Source organism: Erpetoichthys calabaricus, chromosome 4, assembly GCF_900747795.2.
Source record: "Erpetoichthys calabaricus chromosome 4, fErpCal1.3, whole genome shotgun sequence".
Taxonomy (NCBI): Eukaryota; Metazoa; Chordata; class Cladistia; order Polypteriformes; family Polypteridae; genus Erpetoichthys; species Erpetoichthys calabaricus.
Genome location: NC_041397.2, coordinates 244,522,688 through 244,540,796, shown reverse-complemented (window position 1 = coordinate 244,540,796; position 18,109 = coordinate 244,522,688). Strand labels below are relative to the sequence as shown.

The window sequence follows — 18,109 nt, the reverse complement described above, 5'->3', positions numbered from 1 at the left end:
GTAAGCCCACCTCCAGTCCTCCTGGGCGTCCCGGCTGGGTACCACCCCCAGCCACACGCCACAATATTATATTTTATAAACACAATACAATTCTTCAAGGCTATTTTCTTCTCCTCCGCTTCTATTAACAGATAAGCGTCATGCCTGTGCAAATAGCATAGCAAATTTATTCATTATTAATTATTTGTTAAAAAATAGGTTTCAGGATAAAAAAAATATACAAAGCACATTATACCTGTATCCACCAAAATTATAAATATTTTTAACTATGTTATGATACGTGTTTTTGGTCATTCTGCCCACTCCTACCTCAACTTTCTGGCCCAAGATACTCTAGTAGTTATTAGAATCCTTGAGCATGAACATTGTACTCGATATAGAAACTCCATCAGCATAAGAAATACAGTAATAATTCACCACTCTGGTTCAGATCAAGCAGCCATTCCTCCCATTCATGTCCCCCTCAAAGTACCAAATTAATTTCCTACATTGGTCTCCGAGTTGTATTACAGAATAGCAGATCATGTCCTTTTAAGGACAGATTTCAGACATTACAAAGGATGAATACTCTAAACCACTGTTTGGTGCATACATGCGAACAACAGTCAAATTTTCTTTCTTTGCAATTTAAAGCCACACCAAGGCAACTTTCTTGCCCACCAGAACAAACCAAGCTATACAGCACCCAGCCAGAAGCTTATGAGTATTCTTATATAGTATCACTTTGGGCCTCTCCCTTAAGGCAACTAAAGAGTAGGACAGAAACTACTTTTGATCAACAAGTCTGGTCCCACAACCAGTGATATACAAATAGGTGAGGACAAGCCAATATTATTCAAAACTTTGCAGAAGCTCCTTCCCCACCAGAGACATTATACTACACAATTCCACTGCTAGAGACTAGTATGCCTGGATCCATCCCACTCTTGCATGTCACCAGAATAACACTGCACCTAATCATCATCCTTCACCCTGTGGGTGAACAGAACCCATGGATGCTCTAAGTGGCTTTTTCAGACAGAGCCTAAACAGGCCACAGGGTATCAGGTACTTTAGCGTTAAACACAGTTAAACACATCTCCAGACAACATCTATATATTTTATCATTGCAGTCTACTAAAAGTTTGTTAAATATATTTTATCAGAACAGATGGGTGCTGAACCATGTGGGAAATAACGTTCTCCTTTAGGCATGCCTGACAAAATCTTAAGGAACAAAAACAGGTACTAAATTATTAGAATACATGATCTGAAAAAAAAAATAACAAAAGTGACAAAGTAAGTGACTTATCAGACACACATCCCATTTACAGCAGTATGGTGTTGCAGTGATTAGCACTGCCATTCGTTGCCATCCGTGAGTGTACTAGCATTCTTCGCCATCCCAAAGACATGAAAATTAGATCAACTAGTGAATCTAAACTGGAGTTGTGTGTACAGATGTGACCTGTAACAGAGTGATGTCCCATCCTATTATGGTTCCTGCCTTGAACCCAGTATTTCCAGGATAGTCTCTAGAAGCACAGACATACTTAAATTTGATTAAGCAGATTCAAAAATGAAGATATGGATAGAAAGGATATTTAATTCAGTGTTACTGAAGCTCTGATTTCCAGTCTGGATGCCTTCTATATGAAGCTTGCATGAATCCCACAATATGCATTAAGGTTACTATCACAGTTCAAAGACATATTGTCAAAAATCAACAAGCAACTCTAAGCTGAAACTGTTTAAATTAGACTGGAGTGCCTATAAGCATACCTTTTAAAGCACTGGGCTTGTATCTGAAGTGTTTCCTAGTTGCAGCTAGATAAGCTTCACTTTCTGTGTGTCCAGGAAAACCTTCACTTAAAAAATGGACAAATGCACAATCAAATTGCATGGTAGAAATGGTAAAAAGAAATGGTACTGCAATGCTTTTTATTCTTTGTATTTTTAATTTTTAATGCAGGTTTACAAAAAAATATATATATATCTTGCTATAATACTTCTAGGGTATGCAGTGCACCATCAGAAAAAAAAATCTGGAAATACTTGAATACGTGTTGCAGCCTGGTCTTAAGATTACACGGAAAAGGGATTTTAGTTGCTTCATGTTGAAATCTATGAATGAATGTGCGCCACAATGGGCTGGTGTCACTATACAGGTGATCAGTGCTTTCTGCCCACTGCAGTTTGGACAGACACAAGCTCCAACCAACAGTGCAATGGATAAAGCATTGTCAGCAGACTCTTGGATGAAATACCCTTTTGTTACTCAGTCTATGTTTTACTAATGATAAATAAAAAATGACAGACCAAAATGTCCTGAAATGCAGACATGAATTCATAGTTAGATAATCAGCAATAAAAACAAGATTTTAATAAAAATTTGATTACCAAAAAAACAATATTTGCCATTATCGTATATTACTGTTTCAAACATGTTCTTGTTATTTTTGAATTTTATGCATTAAATATTTTGACAGACAGATTTGAAAATAATACTCTACAATATGAATATACTTAGCAGTTTGGATGCAATATACAAGTCAGTTCTATTACAAAGTTTCTTAGATACATTTCTGTTTCACTGCTAGGTAATTTTTCGGCTATTTTTGGTGATGTACTACTGTACAACCTTTAATAAAACTACAATAACAAACTTTGAATTCTCATGCATAACATACCCTTTTTTTAAGGCAAAAGGGTTTTTTTCCCCCCATTTACTGACAGATGTGCTTAACAAAAACAGAAAAATATTTCTATAGTTGGAGAACAGATTAGTTAGGTGACTGTGTCAGGGTCACCAAGTGAGCTGTGGGAATGGAACAAAAATACTTTTGACTTGTAATGCAGCTCTATCAGATGCAATGGATAATTAACAACTAACAGAGCTTTCATTACTGAAAAACACAAAATAAATATAAATAAGAATAAAAAACAATATTCAATTAAGGCATATTGTACATACCTTTGCAGAAAATTCCAATTTTTTTCAATTTAATTTAGGCAATTACAACTTGAATTGAAATTATTCGGAGAAAAACCTTGTGAATACTGAAGTGGCTCAGTATGAACTGACAAACAAGACCGTAAGAGGACTAGGAAAATGAAAGAGTAGAGCAAAGAGTAAAAGGTGGAGAAATATTGCTTTGATCAATTGATAACAGCCACAGCCAGGGGAGGACTATGACCCTTGATAGATCAGAGTGGAAACAGGTGACATCTGTTTTGCTGAATACAGAGAAAATTAAAAGACAAATTTACCTCAAAAAATGCAAACTTTCAAATATTTTATAATTGTATAGGTAAAACAAGTTTAATTTGGCCAGTAATTCATTCAGAGTTTACAATTGTCCATTTTTACTTAAAGGAATAATCCATCAGAAAATGATTTTTTTACATAAATTACTTAGCCCATGTAATTTGCAGTGATGACCAAGGGAAAAAAAATAATCTTGTAATTTCATGTTGAATGGAGAGAAAAAAAATGTTACTGATATAAGAAGCATCTATGGTGACTAACATTAGACAACAGCAAACAATATCAAAATGTTCATGAATAAAATCTCTTCTTACTTGTATTAAAGTGCAGCCATGCAATTACTTGTATTGATAAATGTCTTCTTTTTTTACTTTGGGGAACAGATTTATATTTCTGCTTTTAGTATAACTGTTCCCACTTTTTCTATAGATGCTGCACTGGCATATTAAATGAACCACTGAAGATCTCAGAGAGTGTCAATGGTGAAGACTAAACCAACATCTTTAAATGTAAAGATCAGAGCCTTTCAGATCTATGCTTTATAGTTAAAGCACATTAAGTACACTGTAAGCTTATAAAAAAAGCATACACGTCTAGAATTCAGTGCATAATTGTCCTAGGAGAACATTCTGAAACCTATCAATATTAAATGATTCTCTTTGTTTGAGAAATCACAAGAAAGAACTTGTAAACTGGACATTTTAGCTTCTGATGTGTTTCTATCCTATGTGGCTTGCCACTTTAGTCCATGAATTATAACTGAGCTTCATGAGTGTCATTACCAACATTCTTCCACCATTTTGTAAGGCAATGAATGAACACAGACCTCATAAGTGCCAAAGATCCAAAAGCCTTTTTCTTTAGCTATCCAGATTTTTTTCTCTGGTGTTGTCTATTGACCTCATAGGATTCCAGGAGTTAAGTAATAAGTTAAAGGTTTCAATTTACAGGTCAATCTATATCCCCATCCTCATCCTCATAAGCTTTAAGGAGAGACAAAAAAAATGAGGTCACCAGTACAAGAGGCCAAAATATGTGTCCTGTGCTTTTGACTTACTCAAAATGGCAAGGTAAGGAGCTCAACAATAAGAGACGACCACTCAAAGACTCGTCTCCTCTAAACTGAAAGCCTAGGTTCACTTTGATGCTAACTAAGCCTACCTTCCCACACCCTGTTAAAAAGTCAATGAGATAAATTCACCTTTTTATTGAGGTTACAGTTTCAAATCTCACTGATTTCAAGAAAGTGGCAAGCAAGCAACATTTTTTTCTACTACATTAACATCTGCATTATCACAAGAATTATCAAAAACAAGGACATTGTCAAGGTTCACCCTCTCTCTGTTCATGAGATTTGAGCAAGGTACACAGGAAGAACCTGAACGGGGACAGAGAAGAGCTTTGGATACCTCAAAGCATGTTTTGCTTTCTTTTATGGCAGACAGAGGCAGACCACCAGCCAATGAGGTCTCTTAATGGTTCATGAGATCTTAACGGTTGATTGTAGATGTCTGTAGGTTGGCTTGCAAGTAAGAATTTCATTGTAGTTTGCTATATGCATAAATGTTTTGAAACTTCTTAAGTTTTGGACCACTTCCATACACATCAAGTCCAGTCAGGTCCCTAGAAGCTATGAAACAGCAATATTAAGCACTGTACTTTTCATTTAACAAAGTAAAAGGGTTAATCAATGTTAAATAGATGAGTTATAGAATTAGAGGAGGACAATGGTATATAAAAGCAGAGCGACTACATTAGAGAAGAAATAAAGGTGCATTGACCAGGTATTGTTCTAGATTACCTACCACATTTTCTACAACTGTAACAACTGAAAGAACTGCTTTGGTTACATAGTCTCTACATAACCTTCAGTTTTATGATTAGAATTCTTTATTTTGCCTGAACAGGTTCTAGTAGGTTAATGCCTTGTCACAAACTATTATGAATGATGTATGAATGCTTTAAAAGATACTTCTATAATGCTTTTCTACCAAAGAGAAAAATGACATTAATCTGACAGGGAAAAACATCAATTTTTTAAACATTCTTTGTTGGAAAAGTGACATTGTTTTTCCTTTACACAGAGAGATCGCGGCATGTAGCTTTGCTTAACTACATATGTAAGAAACATAATATGATTGCATCATATACAGAACTACACTAAACATAGAAGGTTTTGTCATTATTACCTGGGCAGTAAAAATTTTAACAGATGTTACTGAAGAGCTATAGTTACAGCATCAACCACTGACCTGTTGGTATGACAAGCAAATGGATGAGGACCAACAAAATAATCTAAAGAAGACTTCAAATGATGAAGAACCAGACACTTAAGACTTTTATTCTTGCAAAAACAGTAAGGTAGGAAATTATTATTCTGTTGTATTTCTACTTTCTAATGGTAGTTTTTGTGATTCATACTGGATGCTGTGCTGTAATCTTCTGTGTGCAGTCCAACACTAAACTGTATGTTGAGCAAAACAAACAGCATGTTACAGGCCACTGGCATTTTATTTTAGCCTACCCAGACTAAGAACTCTCTATGTTAACTATATTATCGCACTGGTTTTACTATGGATGCTTTACAATTCCTTTCCATTTGCATGATTAATTAAATGTGTACAGAAATTATCAGGTAGTCATTGATCAAGGCTGGTTGAAGAAAAACTACTGAAATACAGATGGTTATATTTAGATGTGGGCTCAAGCCAAGATACAGTGAAAAGTGCTTAAAGGATTTTAAATAACTTTTTCTTATAAAGTTTTGCTTCTCTCCCCCAACAGATTCCAGCCTTATAGAAGGGATAAATGGGTTTGTCTCAATTAATAATAATCATAACAATACATGGGGCTGGGTTTTGAGTAGCTCAGGTCTCCTTTTACAGATCTGTGGCCAAACGAATAAGAGCTATCCAAGTACTAAACTCCTAATGCTGGAGACCATGTTTTGCTGCTACCTAATTTGCATAACCATTGTGTGTTAATTTGCACACAATTTCAATGAATTCAAACATATTTTACAAAACATTTTTCTAGCTTAATCCAAATTAAAAGGAAGAAACTGCCATACTACCTTTAGGAGACCAACCAAATACACCTCACTCTTCAACAGCCCTCATTTATAATAGAAATGTTAAAATGTATAATTAAACAGATGTAAACAATTCATATTTTGAAATAAGTCCTTTATTCAAAATACTTACCAATAAGTATAGTATATCAGTGCCAAAATAATTAATGCCGCACAAATACCCGAAAAAATTAACCCAGCAGTGTGGCTTGCTAACATCTTTGAACAGTTTATAGAGGTAAAAATAAATAAATAAATAACCAGTCTTCAAGATGTTAAAAACCCATATAAATCCAACAATGTGCTTACGATGTCAGAAGTGGAACGGAACAAACCTATGAAGGAAACTGAAGCCTTGCTGTGGAAAAGACAGCTTGCTGTGCAAAATGTATATAAATCCTTTTGTGAAAAAACTATGTGAAAATCCAAACGTTCTTAGAACATGTACTGAATTCCATTTCTAAATTGCCCTTTAGATAAGACAAAAGAAGCCAACAAAACAAAACACTTTTGTATGTTAATAGCCAGCCTCAATACTACCTAACATACCATCCCTGCTCTAATCCTTAAATCAGCTTATCATTTACTAGCCACCTACAGGCACCCTGGATCAGTCACAAGAAATATTCATCACTAGAACTTAAGCTTGCAACATGTGCAATGCTGGAACAATATCTTATGGTTCTCGACAGTGACAACTCTCATTAGATAATAGGTAAACCAAAACATTGCAGCAGAATATTCAGTTAAAAATGAACATAGCATATATTTGAATAAAAAGGTTTACTGTGAAAATATTCCTCAGTCTGAAATGTGTTTATCAGTAGCATGGGGGGATGCTCTATAATGACCATTTATTTCACCTTCTTGTACTGTTAGGTTTGTGAAAGTAGTTGCATCTCTTTGATAATATTTTGCCATTTTAGTTTGTGTATTTCATAAGCTTCTACAGGATTAAAAAAAAAATTGCCAATTTCTTCATGTTTTTGGCTGCTCCCATATACTCATTTTATAGAGATGTTTCAGTGAATAATCCCTTTGCTGTTTTCAATTGTTTATACAAATGTGTTTTAATTATTTATTTCCTATTTTGACCAGTCAACATCGTTCAGAATAAATTTTACTTCCATCATGTGAAATGGCTGAATCCAAGGAGTTAAACAGCGAAACAGGTGTTGTGCTTATGTACTCACACACACACACAAGTGTTTTCACTGAAAAAAAGTGCTAGAAATGTGTCAGTTTGTTTGCAGTTTTTCATTACTTCATACCTGCCTGAATTATAAAAGATCATCTTCATCCCCTCCCATTAGGTCACGTCTGTGCTTGGTCTATGACAGGGTTATGAAGCCTGGGTGTGATCCGAATATGGGGTACAATAAAATGGATTCTAAAAGCAACCTTAATTAAGCAGAAAGACTCCTTTACACAGAATATGAATGGGGGGGGGGGGGGGGGGGAGAAGGCTGTGTGGAAGGCTTGGGGCAGGGATAATGCTGCTCAATGGGATATTCGAGTATAAAAATAAACATGTAAGATATTAGATAGTGGCAATACAACAATGGCGCCACTTTGAAAGATAAAAACAATTACTATCTACAAAAGTTACTATAGGTTATTTTCAGCTTACACCAGTTAGGTCTCTTGTACGCATGATAGCCTGGATGTGTCTCCAAATGGAAGATAGGTGGCTATATGCCATAAAGGCAAACACAATGACTGCTACAATACAACTAATGGTAGCAACCACATACTAAATTATTGCTGCATACTTAATACTGTCCAGAGATTGTTCCTGCATTGAACCTGACGCTTGGTGAAATTGGCTCCAACTTACCCACAACCCTGCTCTGGATAAGAGTTTGTAAGATGAACGGATAGATGGATAGTCAATAGTGGGATATTCCATAAGGTGGAGGTTATGAGTTCAAATCCTACTACAGTACTAACATTGTATGGCCATGGGCATGTCACGTCACTTGCCTGCACTCCAACTGGAAAAACAAAAGAAATGCAACCAATTGTATCACAAATCTTGCAAGTCACCTTGGGGAAAAAAAGTATCAGTCAAATAATAATAATAATAGGCCACTAGGGCTGCTCACTCTTGATCATACTATACACAATTGTCCATGAGTAAAACACTTCTGCATTAGATCAATTCATGCTGCAGAAGTTGCTATGCCCATTTCCCCGAGTGAGTTCACTGATCTAGTTAAGCAGCTTCACTAATGTAGTTAAGCAGCTCCACAGTGGCAAGGCCCCAGGGTTAAGTGAAATCCTTCCAAAAATGCGGAAGGCTTTGGACATTGTTGGGCTGTTATGACAAGCCATTTCAGTGTACTGTGCCCTTGGAATGGAAGACCAAGACAGTGGTCCCTATTTTTTAAAGGGGGGAATGGAGGGTGTGCTACAACTATTGGGGCTTCACACTCCTTAGCCTTTCTGGGAAAGCTTATATCAGAACACTGGATAGGAGGTTCCATCCAGTTGTGGAACCTCGGATCCAGGAGGAGCAATGTGGATTCTGTCTAGGCAATGGAACAGTGGACCAGCTCAAAGTAAGTTTAACAATCAGACTGTCAAAACAGATGAACTGGAATTCAAGTAAAGTCTTTTCACAACCATAAATAATAATTATAAAATATACAACTGGCAAGATTTTTTTTTTCTTTTTTTGAGAAAATGTTGCATCAAAATGCAATAACAGGAAAATAGTAAAAGACAATGTCAGTTTTTAGAGGGTCATTCTAACTAACCTTTGTCCTCAAACAGGCTATTGCAAGAAATTAAACTGCTGATTTAACCCTTTGCAGTCGTATTTAATTTTCAACGTCACGCTACATTAGTCGTAATTAATTATTGAAAAAACGCCAATAATTACAGCAGTTATTTCTTTCAAGCACGTAGGAATAACACAGGCCACTTTCTCGACCAGGCGACTGTGCAAATCGGTCAGAAACTTGCAGGGCCACCAGCGGTGGCCTGACGACCTATAGCGCACTTTTTACTAAGGCCAGTTTTCTGGCCTAACGACCGCAAAGGGTTAAGGGTCTGTATAAACAAAGTCTGAGTCAAATATCTAGAAACTAGACTTTGCAAGAGGTAGTATATTCCCTAAGCAGAAAAAAAAAAAAAAATCACAGCAAACTTGCCAACATTGTGACACTGCTTCAAGTCAGCACCATATGTAAGATGCACTGATAGTAATGCAAGTGAATGAGTCCTAAAAAATAAACACATATAACCCTACCCCAAGGAACATGACAAATTGCTGCCCACTTCATAGTCATTTTCAAGTTAAAAAATGAAAAGCAATCTCCGGGAGCAATAAGAGCAATGTGCTCAGGATGCTGTAAAGTAAAAACTGAAAAACTGGTCTTACGTGTCTTTAAGAAATGTAAAAGAAAAGTTTAACATATTTTTAGATCCTTGCTTTTACGTATTTCACTTAGTTATTTTTATATTCATTTAAACACAATTTTGTTAAAGTCTTGAATGAGTCATTGTAGAAAAAATACTGTACTGAACATTTGTCTAGGAAATAGAAACAGAACCAATGTAGCACTTCAACACTACAACTTAGTACCAATGACAAATTCTAAACCATAAGGTCCCCATTACCTTTGGGTTTGTTTTTTTGTTTGTTTTTTTAGATCAATTCTTAATTGTAATAAAATGTGTACACAAGAAACCTAAATACAAGTTAATTAAGAAGGGAACAGTGTAACTCAGTGGCACAACAACTCCCCATTCCTCTTTGTAAGGCAGCTCACACACTGTCATATTGCATGGGAATGGTGAGTAAACAGCCATGTTCAGATCCAGCCACAAAATCTCAACTCGACTGAGATCTGGACTCTGACTCAGACATTCTAGGACATTAACACTGCTGTTTTGAAGACATTCCTGTGTAGCTTTGGCTTTATGCTTGAGGTAGTTGATTTGTTTTCCAGCAAGACTTCTCCCAAGGCATAGGTGTCTTGCAGACTATTAGGTTTTACACCAGGATTTCCCTGTATTTTGCTGCATTCATTTTACCTTCAACCCTTATAAGCTCTCCAGGGCCTGCTACACAGAAGTATCCCAACAGCATGATGTTCCTGACGACATGCTTCAAGGAGGAGATGATGCATTTTGATAATGTTCAGCTTTTGAATTATGCTAAACAAGTTGTTTAGTCCGATGGCCAAAAAGAGCAATTTTGTTCTCTTCAGACCATAGAGCCTTCTTCCAGCTGACTGGAGAGTCTTCCACGTGCCTTCTGGCAAAGTCTAACCAAGATGTCATGTAATGTGCATTTCTTGAACCACCCGGGCAACACTGTTGTATGCAATCTACTATACGTAGTTTGTAACTCCATCAGAGTTCTCATAGAACTCATGGTAGCATACATAACCAGTCTTCTCGCATGATCACTCAGTTTTTTGTGGAGAGCCTGCTCAAGGTGGATTTACACAGATGTGGCATACTCTTATGTTCCTTAATTATTGATTTAACTGGGCTCCAAAGGATATCCAAGTCACTGAATATTCCAGGTGATCTCCGTTTAACTAAGTGAGCTCTATATTCAGTGGGCTGCACCACTGATGATACACGTGTTATATTGAAGTGGGTGAAATGTTTATGTGAGAAGTTATTTTTTGTTTTATATTTGTAATTAATTTAGACTACTTTACCTGTACATTGGTACTGTGAGTACTTAAATGCTGTGCAGAGTGGAGGCAGAACCTCTGTTTCCCCCAAACCTTGATTCTGGGGTTCATCAGGGATGTGTTCTTGCTCCTGCAAATCTCGACTTTGCCGATGATGCTGAGATCTTTGCAGAGGCTGTGATCAGGGCTCTCGAGTGACTGAGTGAGAAGTCCAAGTGTCTGGGTTTGTGAGTGTCCTGGATAAAAACCAAGATCCAGGCCTTTAATGACCTCCTGAATATAGCCATCAGCAGTGTGTCTGCCTGCAAAGAGTGTCAACTGCATTAAGAGGTTTACTTACCTCAGCAGCGACATTCATGTCTCTGGTGACTCCTCCTATGAAGTCAGTAGACAGACTGGGAGAGCATGGGGGATCATGAGGTGGTTGCTGGAAAGGGGTGTGTGGTGTTCTCAATATCTCTGTCAAAGGACAAAGGTCCAAGTCTTTAGAGTCCTGGCGCTTCCTGTTTTGCTATATGGTTGCAAGACATGGACGCTGTCCAGTGACCTGAGACGGAGGCTAGACTCCTTCAGTACTGTGTCTCTTCGGTGAATCTTTGGGTACCGCTGGTTTGACTTTGTGTCAAACGAATGGTTGCTCATGGAGTCTTGAATGAGGCACATTAGCTGCATTGTGACGGAGCTTCGGTTACGGCACTACAGCCATGTGGCGTGATTTCCAAAGGGTAAAACGGCTTGCAGGATCCTATTGTTGGGGACCCGTGCGTTTTGACCAGGTCAAGGGGATGCCCACTTAACACCAGGCTGCGGCAGATAGATCATCATTCCCAGAGGGTGGGACTGGACTGGACTGTGTCTTGTCTGGGGGTTGCCAACCGGGATCCCAAACTGTTTTGTCGTGTGGTGTTCTGTACAGTGCATACTCCCCAACCTGACCTGACCTGCAGAGATTTTTATTTGACACGAAAACCTCTAATTTCTGTGGATCAATATCACAAAAGCCAAATTAATTCCACTGTGATTCAATGTTGTATAATAATAAAATGTGACAACTTTCATGGGGTGAATACTTTTTATAGACCCTGTAATAAGCAGGAGAGAAAAACTAAGGAAAAGATAGTGCTTTATATGGGGTAAGATCATCAGTGGAGTCCTTTCTTGACCCCATTGCAATTTACATTTGTGACAATGACTCTAATAAGTAATAAGCCTGTGAAATTTGCAGATGACACCAAAACTGGAGGGATAATGCTTAAAAGACAGAAAAACAAATTGATATAAATCCAGATCTTCAAAACTGAACAAAAACTTGTAAAAAGTGTCATTATTCTTTATTATGACTTGTTTATCAAAAGTAACTTGCAAAAGCATATCATAACACATACTGTAATTTTGTACTTTGCAAATACTCACATTTTAACAATAATAGATAACAAAAGTAAAAGTTAAGCAAAAGAAGTGTAGTACCACTTCTTCAAGAATAACAACAAATACACTTTGATAGGTCAGTACAACATAGAAAAAGAAAATCTAAGCAGTCCAACAAGGATTTGTAATGAAGCAAGCCTTTAAGTTTTATGTAGAAAAATTGCATCTTTAATGTAGAGAAATGCAAAGTAATACTAACAGAAAAAAAATCTGATTATATATACAAACTAAGTGATGTTCATCTACAAAAATGAACATGTGTAAACGATTTAGGGTTTTGCACTGAAATAAATTTTTTACAGTCAAAGAAAACCAGAGGATTGAGAATTCTTATACATAGAACAATTTCATTTGTAGTCTTAGATGTAGTATCTGATTCTGAAGGGCGATATGTGATTGTCATGAATAATTTAACTATAAAGTGATTTTGATAAATATCTACACACCCAACGTGGATAATAAAGACTTCATCTAAAACGTATTTGTATCCATTCCTAATGTAAACACTCATAAAATTATAATGGCTGGTGACTTTAATTGTGTTTTAAATCCAGACCTGGATAGGTCTCCAGCCACAGGGGCAATGACATCTAACACTGAAAAAACAATTACACAGTTTGTAATTGATCACAACTTATCAGACCCCTGGACATTTCTAAATCCAAACTCAAGAGCATATTCATTTTACTCACCAGTACATCACTGTTACTCAAGAATTGATTATTTCTTTATAAATAACAATTTCTTGCTTACAATTAAATCTTGTAAGTATGACGCTATTGTTATCTCCGACCACGCCCCTTTGATCATGGAGCTCAAATCACTATGCCCTACATACTCCTATCACAGCTGGCATCTTAACCCACTTTTATTAGCAGACAAGAACTGTACAGAGTTTATATCCAAGCAAATTGATTTTTTTAGAGACAAATACATCCTCAGAGGTCTCTGCAGGAATACTCTGGGAAACTCTGAAGGCTTTCTTAAGAGGCCAGATTATTTCATATCTTTCCCACAAAAATTTATCGGAAAACAAGAAGGCAGTGAAATTAGCAGAATAGATCAAGAACATGCCAGGTGTACAAATGAGGCACTTCCTAGGAAAAGACAGGCTTTGCATTCAGTACTCAATCTCTTGACCACAACAGAAATGGAACAACTAATTTTTAAAATCACAACATCATTACTATGAACATGGAGAGAAGGCTAATAAGATCTTAGCTCAATAAATCCACAAGTACGAAGTTCACAATGCCACAGTACCAGTAATTACCAACACATACAGAGACAAAAACATTGACCATAAAATATAATGCACAAATTTAGAGACTATTATAAGACTTTATATTCTACTCAGTTTAAAGAAGAAAAGACACAACCAAATGTGTTGTTGGATGCATTACAGATACCACAACTAGATAAACCTCTGGCACTCTCAAAATGCTATAACTATACAGTATATACTAGATGCTATAAACTCACTTCAGAGTGGGAAAGCAGTAGGATCTGATGTCTACCCTGCTGAATTTTATAAAAATTTTTCAATTAAGTTAGCTCCCCTTTAATTAGCAACATTTAAAGAAGCTAGATACAATAAAATTCTACCTAAAACTTTGTCAAGCATTAATTACGGCCTTTCCTAAGAAAAATAAGGACTTACTACAATGTGCATCATACAGACCAATCTCACTTCTGAATAATGATGTTAAGATACTCTCCTTCCCTTTTATCATCACAGCAGTTTAAATACCTAGGGGTAAACATCACAAGTAAACAAAGCTCTTTATCAACAAAATTTTGCTGTCTGCATGGAAAAACTTAAGCAAGACTTGTATAGATGGTCTACCCTTCATCTCACTTTAGCTGGAAGAATTATCCTTCCTAAGCTTATTTTTCTATTTCAAAGCATTTCAATATACATTAACAGATCAATTTTAAGAAGTCAGATTTAATCATAACCTCATTTATTTGGAATTCAAAACATCCACGCATCCAAAGGGCGACCCTACAAAGACCTAAGGCAGAAGGTGGCATGGCTGTACCCAACTTTCAAATTTTATTACTGGGTGGCATATATACAAGCCATTAAAACCTGGACATTGACACAAATAGATGAACATACACAGCCCTGGTCCACAATAGAAAAATCCTGCCATACTACTTTATATTCCTTGCTTTGTAACACAGTAAATACAAGTTATCACCAATATACTAATAACCCAACTGTGCTTCATTCACTTAGAATATGGAACCAATGTAGGAAGTACTTCAAAACAGAGAAGCTTTTATCTGTGGCACATCTTCATGATAACCACCTTTTTCCACCCTCTCAAACATACACAGTTTTTAATGACTGTAAAACATACGGGATTAAATCACTTAGAGATTTGTACATACTGTAGATAACGTCTTTGCATCCTATGAATAGTTACACTCCAAATTTAACTTTCCATCAACACAACTCTTTCACTACCTTCAAATTAGAAACTCTGCTAAACAAAATCTGTTCAATTTTCCTCACCTCCCTCCTACTTTTATTCCGGAAGAAATATTGATCAGTCTTGAGGACTCAGACAGCATTTCTGTAATATATAAAAATATTATGAAGCCCCTCTCTTGGGTGGAGTGGTGGCTCTGAGGCTAGGGATTTGCACTGGCAATCGGAAGGTTGCTGGTTCGAAATCCAGAAAATGCCAAAAGTGACTCTACTTCATTGGGCCCTTGAGCAAGGCCTTTAACCTGCAATTGCTCCATTCTGGGTATGACACTAATCTGCATCCAGCCGGCATGTAGGCCATCCAACCTGCAAGAAAAAACCTGGGGGGTGGTGGCAGAATCTCCATAAAAAACCTCACACTAGTTCCATTCTATCTGACCTAGTGTGGTGCTGAGGTGTCACCCATTGCATGGCTGCACTCAGGTCCTAATCTGGGGGATCCTGAGTTGGTTTGTCATGTGGTGGGTGCGGCAATGCACTGCATGAGCGCATGCTCCTAACCGCTCTATCTCGCTTTCCCTTTCAATGATCCCAGAGTACAGTGGGAAAAGGATTGCTTATTCAAGATTTCAGAAAAGGAGTGCAAGGCAGCCATGCACAGAATTCACTCTAGTTCCATATGTGCAAAGCATACAATTATTCAACTTAAAATCTTTTATCAGATACATCAGTCTCTTTTAAAATTGTCCAAAATGTTTCCAGGGCAAGATCCAACCTGCAAATGTTGCAATCAAGTTCAGAAGGAAGCGGTCGCTCCAGCTGAGCGATCATGGAGCTGGAGTGACTGGAGAAGAAGGGCGGCTGGCCGCATAAGGCCAAGAAGGCAGCGGGAGCCGGAAGGCTTGTATGTAGAAGCCCTAATGCAAGCGTCCTGGCCATTGGGTTTAAAGCCAAGTCTCGATCGGGAGAGTGCAACCGAAGCCAGGGATCAGGGAGCCTCCAGATCAGTCATGTGGAGAGAAGGCCAGCTGCAGAAGGGCGACTCTCCGGTTGCATGGCCCAAATGGGAGAAGCAGGAGAGCCGCCTGGTAAAAGAAGCACCAGGCTTTGTGTTGTTTTTAAGGGATTGCTTCTAGCATTATTTTAACCACGTCATTTTAAAGGATTGTTTTTTTCTTCTGTTTATTGAATTTTTAACCTCCACAAGAACACCTGCTTTTTAAGGATTATTTAATGACTTTGGAGGCACTGCACTTTATTTATTCTGAATACTTTGTTTTTAATAAAAGCACTTGACACCTTTTTACACCATCCCCTTGCTCCACTGTTATGCCTCACTGCCAAGCTCATCGGTAACATTACCGACGGTGCAGGGTTCAAGGGCTCCCAAAAAGCAAGATGGGAGCGTGGAGCGAACCCACATTGTCACATTAATCAATACCATTTTAGAATAAGCATTTAAATTAGGGGGAAAAGGATTGGTTTCCCTTTTTTTCCCCTACTCTTAAAGCTGTACCATGTCTGTTGGCCTAGATCTCTTTCTCATGGGTGATGGTTGATTTGAACTTAGTTTTGTCAAGTTTGACTTGCTTGTATGGAATGTTACTTGCTTTTAATAAAGTTAATAAAATGTTATAAATTACAGTCTAGTCAATTTGTAAAAAAATTAGAAATACAATTAGAATGTTTGGTTATATTGTAAAACTTTTTGAACATAAAATAAGGGACATCATGCTCAGACAGTATGCTCAGTACCACTCAACACTCTTAAAGACGTGAAATGAGATTGACTGACTCTATGCTGTACACTTGCTTTAAATTCAGTTTGCTCATTAAGCTGTTTTTTGGTTTTGTGTATTAAATAGGCTACTGAAAATACCAAAGTAAAGCAAACCATACTACCCAAAGTGAATTAAAAAAACCAATATAATTTTTTAACTAATGCAATAATGAACAGTATCATGCTTTGTCTACAACAGCATCATTTAAACAACTGTTGTTTCAGACACCTACAAATGTCTAACAATAAATAACCATTTAAAATGTTGTAGTATCAGGTTATGTTCTCTTAACCAACTAAACACAGTTACTGTATGGACAATACACATGAACTACACATTTTCTCTGTTCATTATTATTTAACCATACAATTATTACCAAAACAATAGATGAAAAAGTATTACACATGCAAGTTTCATGCATACATTTACATACAATACAAAGGGTGAATTATGACAAAAGTTAAAAATCATTTTAAAGGAGATCTCTTAGCTATATTCATTAAATATAAAAATGCAATTTGACTTTAAGCACAATAATAATGTATGTTACATTCATCTTCATGGCTTCCCTTGAACCTTCTTATAAGTTGCTAGTTTCAGTTTAAATTTGTAAACAGTCGAAAATTAAAGATAGTTAAGTCTGTAATGAATAATCCAGATTGTAATGACATAATGATTGCATCCACAAATATCTCTGCAAATTAAATCCTCCACACTGTATTATATAATCATGCCTGTTAAAGAAACACAATCCAAACTGGTGTAAAATGTGAAAATACAAAAAATGTTAATCTTAAAAAAAATATATACATGTTTAGCAAAATAACCTTCAACTATGTATGTGGTGCATAAACCAATTCACACAGCTACTCAAATAGGTTACTAAAGGAAGGGTGGATTTAATTTGAAATAATCCATATCATATGGTTTTTCTGTGTTATCATTTTGGTAAAATCTTGGCACAATCACATACCTAAATCAACCTAACAGTGTGCTTGGGTGAGCTAAGATTCTTAGAAATGTACACTCCTGCTCAGGATCTATATTCCATTTCAGTCAAATTAAGCTGGCAGCACCGTGAGGATTATGCTTTTCGATTTCTCCAGTGTTTTCAAACCCATCCAGCCTTCCTGTTAAGGGATACACTCAGGGATATGCAGGTTGAGTCAGATATATTGTACTTATTTTCCAACTCTCTTTCCTCAGATTTGTCTCTAAGCATCACTCTGGAAGATGTCACCCCTTCACCATCATCCATGGTCAGGTATCTTGCCGTGACTCTGGACAACTCACTCTCATTCATTAAACATTTATCTTCAAAAACCCAGTCATGTCACTTCTTTCTTCATAATATGCAGAGCATTTGACATCTCCTCACTAATTATGCCACACATCTCCTTGTCTAGACACTGGTTCTCTCTGCTGGACTATTGCAATTCTCTTCTGGCGTGACATCCTTCAGTTGCAATCAGACCTCTCCTCTCCTCTAGA

The 18,109-nt window shown here is 36.8% G+C and overlaps 1 protein-coding gene across 3 annotated transcripts in view; it reads right to left on the bottom strand.

Moving 5' to 3' along the window:
* Positions 1–18,109, bottom strand: part of LOC114650723 (1-acyl-sn-glycerol-3-phosphate acyltransferase gamma-like) — a 108,715-nt gene that overhangs the window by 81,115 nt on the left and 9,491 nt on the right. The window contains exon 1 of one of the 3 annotated variants that reach the window (XM_051926759.1): positions 6,451–6,847. The exons of the other annotated variants lie outside the window; for them this stretch is intronic. The gene's annotated coding sequence lies outside the window, so the exon portion shown is untranslated. Of the gene's footprint in view, positions 1–6,450; positions 6,848–18,109 lie in introns of those variants that run through there. 3 annotated transcript variants of the gene reach the window in all.